The sequence below is a fragment of the Xenopus tropicalis genome, chromosome 4, assembly GCF_000004195.4.
Source record: "Xenopus tropicalis strain Nigerian chromosome 4, UCB_Xtro_10.0, whole genome shotgun sequence".
Classification (NCBI taxonomy): Eukaryota; Metazoa; Chordata; class Amphibia; order Anura; family Pipidae; genus Xenopus; species Xenopus tropicalis.
Genome location: NC_030680.2, coordinates 12,744,468 through 12,760,132, shown reverse-complemented (window position 1 = coordinate 12,760,132; position 15,665 = coordinate 12,744,468). Strand labels below are relative to the sequence as shown.

The 15,665-nt window shown below is 44.1% G+C and overlaps 1 long non-coding RNA gene across 1 annotated transcript; it reads right to left on the bottom strand.

Annotated features, from left to right (window-relative positions):
* Nucleotides 1–1,391: 1,391 nt before the first annotated feature.
* LOC116410533 lies at nt 1,392–14,016 on the bottom strand. Its single transcript, XR_004222457.1, has 3 exons — nt 13,654–14,016; nt 3,275–3,478; nt 1,392–1,432 (listed from the first exon to the last, which is right to left on the bottom strand). It is a non-coding gene; the product is annotated as an uncharacterized LOC116410533 (long non-coding RNA).
* Between the last annotated feature and the right edge of the window lie 1,649 nt (nt 14,017–15,665).

Here is a 15,665-nt window from a genome sequence, read left to right as displayed (position 1 = left end):
ACTTTAAATTGATCGCAAATTAAGGATACTTTGCCCCGGCAGGCTCTTCCCAAAAGCATAAACCCTGCTTATATCTCAAATGCCTATTGGTCCGGGAAAAAATACAAAGAGATTTGTGTACACAGGTATGGGATCCCTAATCCGGAAACCCGATATCCAGAAAGCTCCGAATTACGGAAAGCCTGTCTCCCATAGACTACATTTTAATCAAATAATTCAGATTTTTAAAATTGATTTCCTTTTTCTCTGTAATAATAAAACAGTACCTGTACTTGATCCCAACTAAGATATAATTACCCCTTATTGGGGGCAGAACAGCCCTATTGGGTTTATTTAATGGTTAAATGATTCCCTTTTCTCTGTAATAATAAAACAGTACCTGTACTTGATCCCAACTAAGATATAATTACCCCTTATTGGGGGCAGAACAGCCCTATTGGGTTTATTTAATGGTTAAATGATTCCCTTTTCTCTGTAATAATAAAACAGTACTTGTACTTGATCCCAACTAAGATATAATTACCCCTTATTGGGGGCAGAACAATCCTATTGGGTTTATTTAATGGTTAAATGATTCCCTTTTCTCTGTAATAATAAAACAGTACCTGTACTTGATCCCAACTAAGATATAATTACCCCTTATTGGGGGCAGAACAGCCCTATTGGGTTTATTTCATGGTTAAATGATTCCCTTTTCTCTGTAATAATAAAACAGTACCTGTACTTGATCCCAACTAAGATATAATTACCCCTTATTGGGGCAGAACAGCCCTATTGGGTTTATTTAATGGTTAAATGATTCCCTTTTCTCTGTAATAATAAAACAGTACCTGTACTTGATCCCAACTAAGATATAATTACCTCTTATTGGGGGCAGAACAGCCCTATTGGGTTTATTTAATGGTTAAATGATTCCCTTTTCTCTGTAATAATAAAACAGTACCTGTACTTGATCCCAACTAAGATATAATTACCCCTTATTGGGGGCAGAACAGCCCTATTGGGTTTATTTCATGGTTAAATGATTCCCTTTTCTCTGTAATAATAAAACAGTACCTGTACTTGATCCCAACTAAGATATAATTCCCTTATTGGGGGCAGAACAGCCCTATTGGGTTTATTTCATGTTTTATTGATTTCTTAGTAGACTTAAGGTATGGAGATCCAAATTACAGAAAGACCCCTTATGTATGTATAACTTTATTTATAAAGTGCTACTTATGTACGCAGCGCTGTACAGTAGAATACATTAATACAAACAGGGGGTTAATAAGATAATAATAGATAAATACAAAGTATAACAATAAACACAAATAAATGAAAGATATAGTTACAATAAGATAAGACACAAGAGGATGGAGGTCCCTGCCACGTAGAGTTTACAATCTGGGATACCCTTGGTCCCGAGCATTCTGGATAACAGGTCCTATACCTGTAATATATAATATATATTTCAACCTTTTAAAGGGGACCTGTCACCCACACATAAAAGCTGTATAATAAAAGTCCTTTTTTAAATTAAATCATCCATATCTGTTATAAATGTATTGAAAAATCTGAGCTGTCAATCATATATTGCCTGCCCCGCCCCTATGATTTGTTCATGACACTGTGTTCGTAGCTGAGAAAACAAGGTTTTAAAAGTCAGAAAACAAGTTGGATTCTCTCATTGTATTGGGCAGCTGTACAGCTCGGGGCATACAGAAGCCCTATAGCATATGGGAACCCCCCCAGTTTACCTCGGAATAAGGCAGCGTGTAATGTACACAGTTTGCTTTATATGATTTTAATCGAGTTAATAAACACCCCTTCTCCCCATGTGATCAGAGCTGTCCAATGAGATAAGCAAGATTGACTGCAAGACTGGCCAGATCAAGATCTTAATCTTAATGATTGGAAGTCTATCTAGTAGCCTCACACTCTGATTGGAAGTCTATCTAGTAGCCTCACACTCTGATTGGAATCTATCTAGTAGCCTCACACTCTGACTGGAAGTATATCTAGTAGCCTCACACTCTGATTGGAAGTCTATCTAGTAGCCTCACACTCTGACTGGAAGTATATCTAGTAGCCTCACACTCTGATTGGAAGTCTATCTAGTAGCCTCACACTCTGATTGGAAGTATATCTAGTAGCCTCACACTCTGATTGGAAGTATATCTAGTAGCCTCACACTCTGACTGGAAGTATATCTAGTAGCCTCACACTCTGACTGGAAGTCTATCTAGTAGCCTCACACTCTGATTGGAAGTATATCTAGTAGCCTCACACTCTGACTGGAAGTATATCTAGTAGCCTCACACTCTGATTGGAAGTCTATCTAGTAGCCTCACACTCTGATTGGAAGTCTATCTAGTAGCCTCACACTCTGATTGGAAGTCTATCTAGTAGCCTCACACTCTGACTGGAAGTCTATCTAGTAGCCTCACACTCTGATTGGAAGTCTATCTAGTAGCCTCACACTCTGACTGGAAGTCTATCTAGTAGCCTCACACTCTGACTGGAAGTCTATCTAGTAGCCTCACACTCTGATTGGAAGTCTATCTAGTAGCCTCACACTCTGATTGGAAGTCTATCTAGTAGCCTCACACTCTGACTGGAAGTCTATTTAGTAGCCTCACACTCTGATTGGAAGTCTATCTAGTAGCCTCACACTCTGATTGGAAGTCTATCTAGTAGCCTCACACTCTGACTGGAAGTCTATTTAGTAGCCTCACACTCTGATTGGAAGTCTATTTAGTAGCCTCACACTCTGCTGGAAGTCTATCTAGTAGCCTCACACTCTGATTGGAAGTCTATCTAGTAGCCTCACACTCTGACTGGAAGTCTATCTAGTAGCCTCACACTCTGATTGGAAGTCTATCTAGTAGCCTCACACTCTGATTGGAAGTCTATCTAGTAGCCTCACACTCTGACTGGAAGTCTATCTAGTAGCCTCACACTCTGATTGGAAGTCTATCTAGTAGCCTCACACTCTGATTGGAAGTCTATCTAGTAGCCTCACACTCTGATTGGAAGTCTATCTAGTAGCCTCACACTCTGATTGGAAGTCTATCTAGTGTGCCCGGGGTCACCATCAGAGATCACGGGGTCCCACACTACTTAGTTAGAAATGCCCCAGCTATTGGTCTACTATTAGTCTACCCTGGCAGTGGTTGAACCTGACAAATGAGTAAAATCAGGCCCTAATAAAAAAAATGGCCAACAAACTTCTATTCCTGACCACACCCCAATCCGCCCAGCCACGCCCACAATGCCCAGAACATACACTCACCCCACAAGCTTCATTCTCTTCACAGGATCTGTCCATTTGTCCTTTATTCTATTGGAATATGTCTTATGATCTCATGAAGCCAACGATGGAAGAATACACTGAGCTATGAGAAGCTCCTGCTATCAGTTACTCAATAGCAATGATTGGGGCAAACAATCTGATAGGATGAAGAAGGGATTTCCAGGGAACAGAGGATAGGATTGGCTGAAAAGGGAAAGATAACAAACGGTAAAGAAGTCAAATCATTTTCTATTTTTATTATTATAACTTGCACAATTACATGGTAACTGTAGATATGTGTTAGGGGATACAGGCACCCAATAGCACCAAGGTGCTGATGGCCTAATATGATACGGGTGCACACAGGGTATTGTTACATGGGAGCTAAACGGAAAGATCTACTTATTTTCCTGCACTGACCTACCAATTAGGGGGCTGCTCTGGCCCATTATATACAGTATAGGCACGTACAAACCTGTTGCTATGGGCTGAGCAGATGGGATTGACCAGAATGCCGAGTCGTTTAGGAAGGGCATAGTTTGGGGCCCATACATAGGAACGGTGCCTTTCAGTATATAAGAACCTTTAGTTACACAGACATAGGGCATATGTACGAGATGGGCATTTCCAACATTATATCCATTTTTACCAACCACTCACTGCCACTCAATGCCCTTCCTAGTGATGTGGTAATGGCAGATTCTGTTAATGCCTATAAGAGGGGCCTGGATGAGTTCTTGATCAATCAGAATATCCAAGGCTATTGTGATACTAATATCTACAGTTAGTATTAATGTTTGTATGTATGGGTGTAAGATAGGTCAGTTATGAGTCTATGGGGTATAAACCCGAATCACGAAATCCAATCATTTCTGATGATCGCAAATGTCACGGAAATTCTTTTCGTTTGAACCCGAAAATTTCGTACTTACGATCCGAAAGTTCTCAAATTTTCGGTTTGAAACAATCGTTTGTGAATGGCGATCCGATAGTCATGAAATTTTCTTTCCTGATCATAAACAGGCAAAAACCTTTCCGACTTTGATCCTTCTGTGCATGATTTTGGAAGTCTCCCATAGGGCTCAATGGCACTCTGCAGCTCCAACCCGGCCCAAGGAAAGTCTCCCATAGGGCTCAATGGCACTCTGCAGCTCCAACCCGGCCCAAGGAAAGTCTCCCATAGGGCTCAATGGCACTCTGCAGCTCCAACCCGGCCCAAGGAAAGTCTCCCATAGGGCTCAATGGCACTCTGCAGCTCCAACCCGGCCCAAGGAAAGTCTCCCATAGGGCTCAGTGGCACTCTGCAGCTCCAACCCGGCCCAAGGAAAGTCTCCCATAGGGCTCAATGGCACTCTGCAGCTCCAACCCCGCCCAAGGAAAGTCTCCCATAGGGCTCAATGGCACTCTGCAGCTCCAACCCGGCCCAAGGAAAGTCTCCCATAGGGCTCAATGGCACTCTGCAGCTCCAACCCGGCCCAAGGAAAGCCTCCCATAGGGCTCAATGGCACTCTGCAGCTCCAACCCGGCCCAAGGAAAGTCTCCCATAGGGCTCAATGGCACTCTGCAGCTCCAATCCGGCCCAAGGAAAGTCTCCCATAGGGCTCAATGGCACTCTGCAGCTCCAACCCGGCCCAAGGAAAGCCTCCCATAGGGCTCAATGGCACTCTGCAGCTCCAACCCGGCCCAAGGAAAGTCTCCCATAGGGCTCAATGGCACTCTGCAGCTCCAACCTGGCCCAAGGAAAGTCTCCCATAGGGCTCAATGGCACTCTGCAGCTCCAACCTGGCCCAAGGAAAGTCTCCCATAGGGCTCAATGGCACTCTGCAGCTCCAACCCGGCCCAAGGAAAGTCTCCCATAGGGCTCAATGGCACTCTGCAGCTCCAACCCGGCCCAAGGAAAGTCTCCCATAGGGCTCAATGGCACTCTGCAACTCCAACCTGGCCCAAGGAAAGTCACGATACCGAAGCTTGAATGAATCCAAAATTCTAAACTCGTACTCGATGCGACAAATACGATTTGCCCCACAAATTGTTGCAAAATTGACGCAAAGTACGAAAAAGTCGTGGAACTGAACGAAAAGATTGCAGAAAATACGTGCAGTTCTACACTATTTTTTGTATTTGGACTTATACATTGATAAATGGGCCCCTATGTGTGTGCAATGGGATTTGCTTGGAAGGGTTGAACTTGATGGACTTTTTTGTTTTTTCAACCCAACGTACCCATATAACTATGGCTTATGTAGAAAAGGTGCACAGAAAAAGCTCATGTCAAAAATAGGGGTATATTTTCTCTTTAAACAGGGATTTAATTATCCCTCAGTCTATTAATGAGCAAAGCCGAAACATTCAAAGGTTGAGTCTGCTAGGTGCTAGGAAGCCTGCCCCCCTCAGGCTGTAGGTGGGTAATGAGATATTGTGACACCACGACAGGTGGGTACCTTTGGAAACGAAGACTTCTTACTTTGAAGCATCAGCAGTTGGGGCATAGATGGTGCCCTCTCAGCAATGTAGTAGCTCTAGGGGAGCAAACACTGTGACTGTGGGGACTCGGTAAGGTCCCCCAGTTTCCTCCTATGGGACCCCCACCCTTCTGACTTTGGGGGGTCCGCGGGTGCCAAATTTGGCTGTGTGTATGGAGGAAACAAATATTATTCTTATCAAGACATAGCCCATACTGCCATTGTGCTTTTACCACACTAGCCTACTTTATTCTCTCGGTTTCATTAGGCGATGAATGCAATAAAGCCTTGGGGAGGCTAAACCTGTAAACTAATTATTTTCCTATAACAAACAGGATGGAAGTATTATACATAAGGTTGACAATACATTTATTCTACCATGTGATCTGGGTTATTATGCATAAAATTGGCAATATAATCATACTACATTATGTTCTGGGGCATTATTTTTTGAGAAATCAATGGAATTGGCACTGTATTTATCCTGTTATGTGTTCTGGGGTATTATACATGGAATTGGCACTGTATTTATCCTGTTATGTGTTCTGGGGTATTATCTATGGAATTGGCACTGTATTTATCCTAACGTGTGTTCTGGGGTATTATACATGGAATTGGCACTGTATTTATCCTGTTATGTGTTCTGGGGTATTATACATGGAATTGGCACTGTATTTATCCTGTTATGTGTTCTGGGGTATTATATATGGAATTGGCACTGTATTTATCCTACCGTGTGTTCTGGGGTATTATACATGGAATTGGCACTGTATTTATCCTGATATGTGTTCTGGGGTATTATACATGGAATTGGCACTGTATTTATCCTGTTATGTGTTCTGGGGTATTATATATGGAATTGGCACTGTATTTATCCTACCGTGTGTTCTGGGGTATTATCCATGGAATTGGCACTGTATTTATCCTGCTGTGGGTTCTGGGGTATTATACATGGAATTGGCACTGTATTTATCCTGCCGTGTGTTCTGGGGTATTATACATGGAATTGGCACTGTATTTATCCTGTTATGTGTTCTGGGGTATTATACATGGAATTGGCACTGTATTTATCCTGTTATGTGTTCTGGGGTATTATATATGGAATTGGCACTGTATTTATCCTACCGTGTGTTCTGGGGTATTATACATGGAATTGGCACTGTATTTATCCTGCTGTGTGTTCTGGGGTATTATACATGGAATTGGCTCTGTATTTATCCTGCTGTGGGTTCTGGGGTATTATACATGGAATTGGCACTGTATTTATCCTGCTGTGGGTTCTGGGGTATTATACATGGAATTGGCACTGTATTTATCCTGCTGTGGGTTTTGGGGTATTATACATGGAATTGGCACTGTATTTATCCTGCCGTGTGTTCTGGGGTATTATACATGGAGTTGGCACTGTATTTATCCTGCTGTGGGTTCTGGGGTATTATACATGGAATTGGCACTGTATTTATCCTGCTGTGGGTTCTGGGGTATTATACATGGAATTGGCACTGTATTTATCCTGCTGTGTGTTCTGGGGTATTATACATGGAATTGGCACTGTATTTATCCTGCTGTGGGTTCTGGGGTATTATACATGGAATTGGCACCGTATTTATCCTGCTGTGGGTTCTGGGGTATTATACATGGATTTGGCAGTGTATTTATCCTGGGGTATTATACATGGAATTGGCACTGTATTTATCCTGCTGTGGGTTATGGGGTATTATACATTGAACTGGCACTGTATTTATCCTGCTGTGGGTTCTGGGGTATTATACATGGAATTGGCACTGTATTTATCCTGTTATGTGTTCTGGGGTATTATACATGGAATTGGCACTGTATTTATCCTGTTATGTGTTCTGGGGTATTATACATGGAATTGGCACTGTATTTATCCTGTTATGTGTTCTGGGGTATTATATATGGAATTGGCACTGTATTTATCCTACCGTGTGTTCTGGGGTATTATACATGGAATTGGCACTGTATTTATCCTGATATGTGTTCTGGGGTATTATACATGGAATTGGCACTGTATTTATCCTGTTATGTGTTCTGGGGTATTATATATGGAATTGGCACTGTATTTATCCTACCGTGTGTTCTGGGGTATTATCCATGGAATTGGCACTGTATTTATCCTGCTGTGGGTTCTGGGGTATTATACATGGAATTGGCACTGTATTTATCCTGCCGTGTGTTCTGGGGTATTATACATGGAATTGGCACTGTATTTATCCTGTTATGTGTTCTGGGGTATTATACATGGAATTGGCACTGTATTTATCCTGTTATGTGTTCTGGGGTATTATATATGGAATTGGCACTGTATTTATCCTACCGTGTGTTCTGGGGTATTATACATGGAATTGGCACTGTATTTATCCTGCTGTGTGTTCTGGGGTATTATACATGGAATTGGCTCTGTATTTATCCTGCTGTGGGTTTTGGGGTATTATACATGGAATTGGCACTGTATTTATCCTGCCGTGTGTTCTGGGGTATTATACATGGAGTTGGCACTGTATTTATCCTGCTGTGGGTTCTGGGGTATTATACATGGAATTGGTACCGTATTTATCCTGCTGTGGGTTCTGGGGTATTATACATGGAATTGGCAGTGTATTTATCCTGGGGTATTATACATGGAATTGGCACTGTATTTATCCTGCTGTGGGTTATGGGGTATTATACATTGAACTGGCACTGTATTTATCCTGCTGTGTGTTCTGGGGTATTATACATGGAATTGGCACTGTATTTATCCTGCTGTGTGTTCTGGGGTATTATACATGGAATTGGCACTGTATTTATCCTGCTGTGTGTTCTGGGGTATTATACATGGAATTGGCACTGTATTTATCCTGCTGTGTGTTTTGGGGTATTATACATGGAATTGGCACTGTATTTATCCTGCTGTGGGTTCTGGGGTATTATACATGGAATTGGCACTGTATTTATCCTGCCATGTGTTCTGGGGTATTATACAAGGAATTGGCACTGTATTTATCCTGCTGTGTGTTCTGGGGTATTATACATGGAATTGGCACTGTATTTATCCTGCTGTGGGTTCTGGGGTATTATACATTGAACTGGCACTGTATTTATCCTGCGTGTGTTCTGGGGTATTATACATGGAATTGGCACTGTATTTATCCTGCTGTGTGTTCTGGGGTATTATACATGGAATTGGCACTGTATTTATCCTGCTGTGTGTTCTGGGGTATTATACATGGAATTGGCACTGTATTTGTCCTGCTGTGGGTTCTGGGGTATTATACATGGAATTGGCACTTTATTTATCCTGCCGTGTGTTCTGGGGTATTATACAAGGAATTGGCACTGTATTTATCCTGCTGTGTGTTCTGGGGTATTATACATGGAATTGGCACTGTATTTATCCTGCTGTGGGTTCTGGGGTATTATACATGGAATTGACACTGTATTTATCCTGCGTGTGTTCTGGGGTATTATACATGGAATTGGCACTGTATTTATCCTGCTGTGTGTTCTGGGGTATTATACATGGAATTGGCACCGTATTTATCCTGCTGTGGGTTCTGGGGTATTATACATGGAATTGGCACCGTATTTATCCTGCTGTGGGTTCTGGGGTATTATACATGGAATTGGCACTGTATTTATCCTGCCGTGTGTTCTGGGGTATTATACACGGAATTGGCACTGTATTTATCCTGCTGTGTGTTCTGGGGTATTATACATGGAATTGGCACTGTATGTATCCCGCTGTGTGTTCTGGGGTATTATACATGGAATTGGCACTGTATTTGTCCTGCTGTGGGTTCTGGGGTATTATACATGGAATTGGCACTGTATTTATCCTGCTGTGTGTTCTGGGGTATTATACATGGAATTGGCACTGTATTTATCCTGCTGTGGGTTCTGGGGTATTATACATGGAATTGGCACTGTATTTATCCTGCTGTGTGTTCTGGGGTATTATACGTGGAATTGGCACTGTATTTATCCTGCTGTGGGTTCAGAGGTATTATACATGGAACTGGCACTGTATTTATCCTTTTGTGTGTTCTGGGGTATTATACATGGAATTGGCACTATATTCATCCTGCTGTGGGTTCTGGGGTATTATACATGGAATTGGCACTATATTTATCCTGCTGTGGGTTCTGGGGTATTATACATGGAATTGGCACTGTATTTATTCTGTCATGTGTTATGGGGTACTTATATATGTTGCGTTTATAAATTTCTGGGCTCCACTGCAATATCATGGGTCCCTCAAAACGTGAGCAATATTATCTTTTTTCACAAAACTGCTTATGATTCAGGGCCCTTTTCACTTCTGGGGACCCTAGCAGTTGCTGAGTTCACTCCCCACTTGTCCCTTAATATAGTGACAGAGATACTGCCATTCAGTAATATTCTAGTAAACGTTCTCAGAATAGAGGAAAATCCCGTGCATGTGGGTTGTGTTATATGTGACGAGGAGCTGATAGGTTTCCTTACTCAGACATTAAGGAAAGAAGCAGCCATGACAAGACCACCATTTGCCGAAGGCCTTCCAAAAAACCAAGGAACTGTGAGTGTGGCTAGGACTTTGACAACAAAAAGTTTAAGGTAATGGTCTGTCATCCTGAAACCTATACTATCCGTCTGGAAGCCGAGAGGTTAAACTAACCGTACGATCCTACTGGCAGAAAATAAGGCAAATGACTTTTGCCCAAATTGCTTCCATCTTGGTAACATTACCCCTTGCTATTTTCATAATTAGCGCCATCATTTCAAAGCCCTTGTGCCTTTGGCTGTAAGCATTCCTGCTTCAAAGCGCCGTGTTGCTCGGCCTAAAGAGGCAGGCCGGGGCATTTAGCCGGAGCATTAATTGTTTCTTTTTAAATAAAGCACGTGACCTCCTCCGAAATATCAAAGGACCCCCCAGTCTTCAGCTTATTTTGTGAGACACTGAATGGGAACCTCAAGTCATTTTGCAAGCCAGACATTCATACAATAAGTTGTAAGTCCACTCTTGTGAATTCTATACTGTCTGGTGACCATTTCGGGGGGGAAAAAAAATGTTTGAAAAAAAAAAAAAAAGGACCTCTTTGATGTGGTCGGATTCCGCGTTTTTGTCTCCTGTTGTACCGCGCTTGTATATTTAATTACAGTTGTCACTCACTGATCACCCAGTCAGCTCCACATAAAAAGGCTCTAGGGGTAGCAGCTCGGCGGCATCGAACAGTAAGTGTCACAAAGTGATGTCGAATTTAGGCAAATCACCTTGTTATCATCAAACATCTAAAACGAGAGGATCCAGCGGCTTCATTCAGTAACTGTCCGGGCATCTAACCCTGCTCTGCACACTTATAGACGTTATCCAGGTATCCTCCGGGGCCACGGTGGCTCTCAGTAACTGCCACGCTAACAGGTATCAGGACTTTACAGCTTTACAACTAACAATAGTCTACAAACTCATTACCCTAACAGACATTACAAGGATCAGTGAGCACAGCCTTTTCAGCAGAAATACCCTTTAAACTTCACCTTTAAAAGGATACACTTATAATAATGAGGTGCACTTTTTTGCACCATGAGGTGAATTATACCTGGTGCTGTCCAGGGTTGGACTGGGGGGTGCAGGGCCCACTCCCGCCCCAGGGGCCCTGCAGGTGCCCCCGCCGGCTGTGTCCCCTAACCACCCCCCGGCAGGGGCCCCCACCCAACGTCCTCCCCTGAACGCGTTTATGTTTAACACGTCAGGGGAGGAGCAGTCGGGCAGGGGGAGCGCCGGCAAGGGTCGGGTCTGGGGGCCCAATAGAGCCGGGGTTCACCGGGATTTTTCCTGGTGTCCCGGCGGCCCAGTCTGACCCTGGTGCTGTCAGGGGGGCCCCATACACGTCGTTCATCGGCAGCTTTTATCGGCCCATGTATGGCCACCTTTAGGCATAGCCCCCCAACTGCCCCCTACCTGATTGGCACGAGAATGAAGATTTTTGCACATGTACAGATGTAACCCGCCCTTTCCCAGCTGCCAGATTTACCCATGATTGATTGGGCCATGGGGGTTTTAAAATCATTTTTTTTGGCACCCAAACACCGCCCCTTAAAACTGTAGGTGCCCCCAAGCACTTACTTTTTGGTGCATATATAGGCTGAGCAGGTTACCCAGCAGGCATGGTGAGAAAAAAATGTTTTATTGCCCTCTTGGCGCTACTATCGGGGTGGGGGGGAATCTAATCACGCATGTTGTGTTTAAATTAGCAATTTTTTTTAAATTGGAGCCCCATTCTGTGACCAGCACCGGCACCACTCAGCCTGGGCAAGCAGTGGGCTAATAACCTGGGCAGGTTAGTATGATTTAATATCAGCCCTCTGCCCAAGTACAAAGACAACCGGAAGTCCAGTTACGGCCAGCTCACCTACAATTACCTAATGGGGCAAGAGCCACTGACAAGAATTTCCCTAAGTGCCAGCTAATTACTACTGATTGAAATCTTCCAAGCTTCCTAAAGCAAAATTGCACCTACAAACAGTGGTGATTAGGCAGCCAGATTCCCGTGTGAAACTCCCAGGGCTTCCAGCGCAACAATTTATCAAAGCTTCAGATGAAAAATATTTAGTTTGATCCTGATGAAAAAACTTGTTCGAGAGTTTTTTTTTTTCAGATATTTGTGAATTTGTCTCCCGCTGAGATCCATTCAGACTAATTGGCAAATCTGCATTTCTTGAATGTTACACACATGCAGATACATTTAAAAGCAGGCACAAAAGGTCATTTTGTTGTGTGAGGCCAAAAGAAATTGGAGGCAACAGTGGTGAAGCCCAAACAGGCAGGGCAGTGATTGGTCCTTTCTCACCTAGCATCCATGTGTTTCTTTTTCTCTTACTGGTGCGCCAACAGTAATGCAAGCTGGCACTCTACCACAGCAGCTGGAACTCCCAAGCACCCGTGGCACCCTAAAGGCAGGGCCAGATTTGTTTTCTGGGCGCCCCTAGGCCACCCCCATTGATCGGCCCCGCCCCGCCCCCCCAATGCGCATGCGCATACATTTAAAGCCCCATACGGAGCAGTGGGGAGAAGTTCCCACTGCTCCGTATTGAAAAAAACTTTAAAAATTCCGCATGCCGCCCCTACATTTCTGCCGCCCTAGGCCTGGGCCTTTGTGGCCTCTCCACAAATCCGGGCCTGCCTAAAGGTGGCCATACATGGGCCAATTCTAGTCCTTGATTTGACAGCTTATATGCTTGGTGTATGGGCACCAATGATGGGCCAGGCCGACCAACATCTGGCATGAAATTGGGAAGATCTCAATCGGGCAGGTCTGATTTTTCTGTTGGATCGGGGACTGCATTGGCTTGTCGATGCGGTCCCAGAACTGACGGTGCCTATACCCGCTGTTCCAATTCAATCGTTTGGCCCCAGGGTCAAACAAACTAATTAGCCGATATCACCCAACCGTAGGTGGGGATATCGGGAGAAGATCCGCTCGCTTGGCGACCTCAGCAAGTGAGCGGATCCTACCGTGTATGCCCAGCTTTAGGAGCCGCCTGGTGCTTAATTTTACTCAACATGGACCAAGCATTTTGGGAACAAAACAAAATACATGCTCAGGAACTACAGCAGTGATCCCCAACCAGTGGCTCAGGGCAACATGTTGCTCCCCAACCCCTTGGATGTTGCTCTCAGTGCCCCCAAACCAGGGAGTTATTTTTGAATTCCTGACTTGGGAGCAAGTTTTGGTTGAATAAAAACAAGATTTCCTACCAAATAAAGCCCCTGTAAGCTGATAGGGTGCATAGAGGCCCCTAATAGCCAATCACAGCCCTTATTTGGCACCTCCATGAACTTTTATGGTGCTTGTGTTGCTCCCCAAGTCTTTTTACATTTGACTGTGGCTCACGAGTAAGAAAGGTTGGGGACCCCTGAACTAGGGGATAACATACCAAGATCCCTTTAAATAACCGACCAGCTGCTTGTGATTCTCAGTCAGTCAGTCACTCCAAGCTAAAAGGTGCCAGTGGTGCCATCCCAGGAGTGTATGCGCAGCCCATCTCTGCATCGCAATGTTCTTTCAATTCCAAAGCGGCTGAAAGCAGTGCAAACGATCGGCTAAGAATGGAACGGAGCTTAGAGCTGCATCTGGCACGAACAATATCCCCTTTTCCCTTTGAACTGAACGGTGGGCTGTATGGTTTTGAAAAAAACATGCCATGAATACCTGTGGGAAAAAAATATCACAAATGAAAATGCATTGGATCAGTCCATAAATACAAATCTTCCATAATACACGATTCTGTACATTTAAGCTTGAATGCCACCGAACAAGAACCACAAGGAACCTTCTGTTTGTGCATTAATATATACATATGAATGCACGCTTTATGGCCAGAAGTAGCCTTCAAATGAGTGGAACTGGCTATTGAGGTGGCATCCAGCGTCATTGAGCACTCACCCATGTGATCTCCAGCAACAAAATGGCAGTAGATTGAAGAGTTTGAACATGACCCCACCATAGGATGCCATCTCTCCAACATCAACTCAAGAGCTATTCACTGGCATCTTAAGGGCGAGCCCCCACACAAATGCCATCAGCGTGCCACGTATGGGCTGGAGTGGTGCCTCTGTACTCCGGAGCAGCACAATCTGCCATTCTGATGGACTCGACTAGTTGGGGTGTGACAAGAGAATGCTACCAGCCTCCAACCCTAATGCCAACTGGAAAGTTTGGTGGAAGGAGAATTCTGGTGTGGGTCAGTTTTTCCATGGAGTAGGCTAGGGTCTGTGGTTTCGACAAAAACAATTACGGTATGTGTTTTATTCCTTGCTGCTTTCCTGTTTCAATAACGTTCCCACCTACAAAGCCAGGTCCATACAAAATGGGTTGCTGAGATGGGAATGAAAGAGCCTGACGTCAACCCAACTGAACCCCTGTGCGATGAATTGGAACCCTGTTAGCCAGGCCTGATCCCCAACATCAGTGTCCAACCCCAGCAATGCTCTTTTGGCTGAATGGAAGAAGGTACTGATTTTAGCACAAACAGGAAAGATGCAAATACTGTATATGTCACTGCTGTAACTTACAGACTTATTCACCTTGTTTTAAATCTTAATCAGAGTCTTCCCACAAAAGCCCCAACACCTGTATGTATAATATGAAGTTGGGACATTTTTGTTATCTTGAATTAGATGGGAGTTGGGAGTGGATCGGCACCCATCTGCTCCGTCTGTTAAGTGCACTGACACACGTGGGGGGAGTTGGGTGCAAAACTGCATACCTTCGTGTTTTCCCAATAATATCTGCTTAATGTGTGCGCAGGGGCTGCCTTTGGGTGCACGTAACATACGGAGGGGGTAGGTACTGATCTGCTGTGTCATTATCCTTAGGAGAAGGAAACCCCCATCCTGACTTTTTATCAATTGCCCCACCTAAACTGCATCTGTGTCTGAATTGTCCCCTTGTACTGTAGCTGCTGTTACATGGTGGGGTTGGCAGCCACCATCTTAAAGGTGGCCATACACGCACAGATATTATCGTACGAAACCTCGTTTTGTACGATAATCGGTGCGTGTATGGCATGTCAGCGAGCCGACCGATATCGACTCGCCGATCGGCCAGGTTAGAAAATTTTGATCGGGCGCCATAGAAGGCGCCTGACCAAAATTCTCCCTTCAGAGCTGAATCGGCAGAAGGAGGTAGAAATCCTATTGTTTCTACCTCCTTACCTGCCGATTCAGCCCTGAATGGTGTGTGGCGGATCTGACGATGTTTCGTGCGACCGACGGTCGTACGAAACATCGTGAGATCGCCACGTGTATGGCCAGCTTTAGTCATTCCAGATTTTATTGCTCCTCAGTGGTAGGTTGATTTCTCCTTATCAAGGCTTAGGGTGAAGACACACAGAGCTACTAGTAGCAGCTACTTGTCACGGCTACATAAACAGACAATGCTGATCAT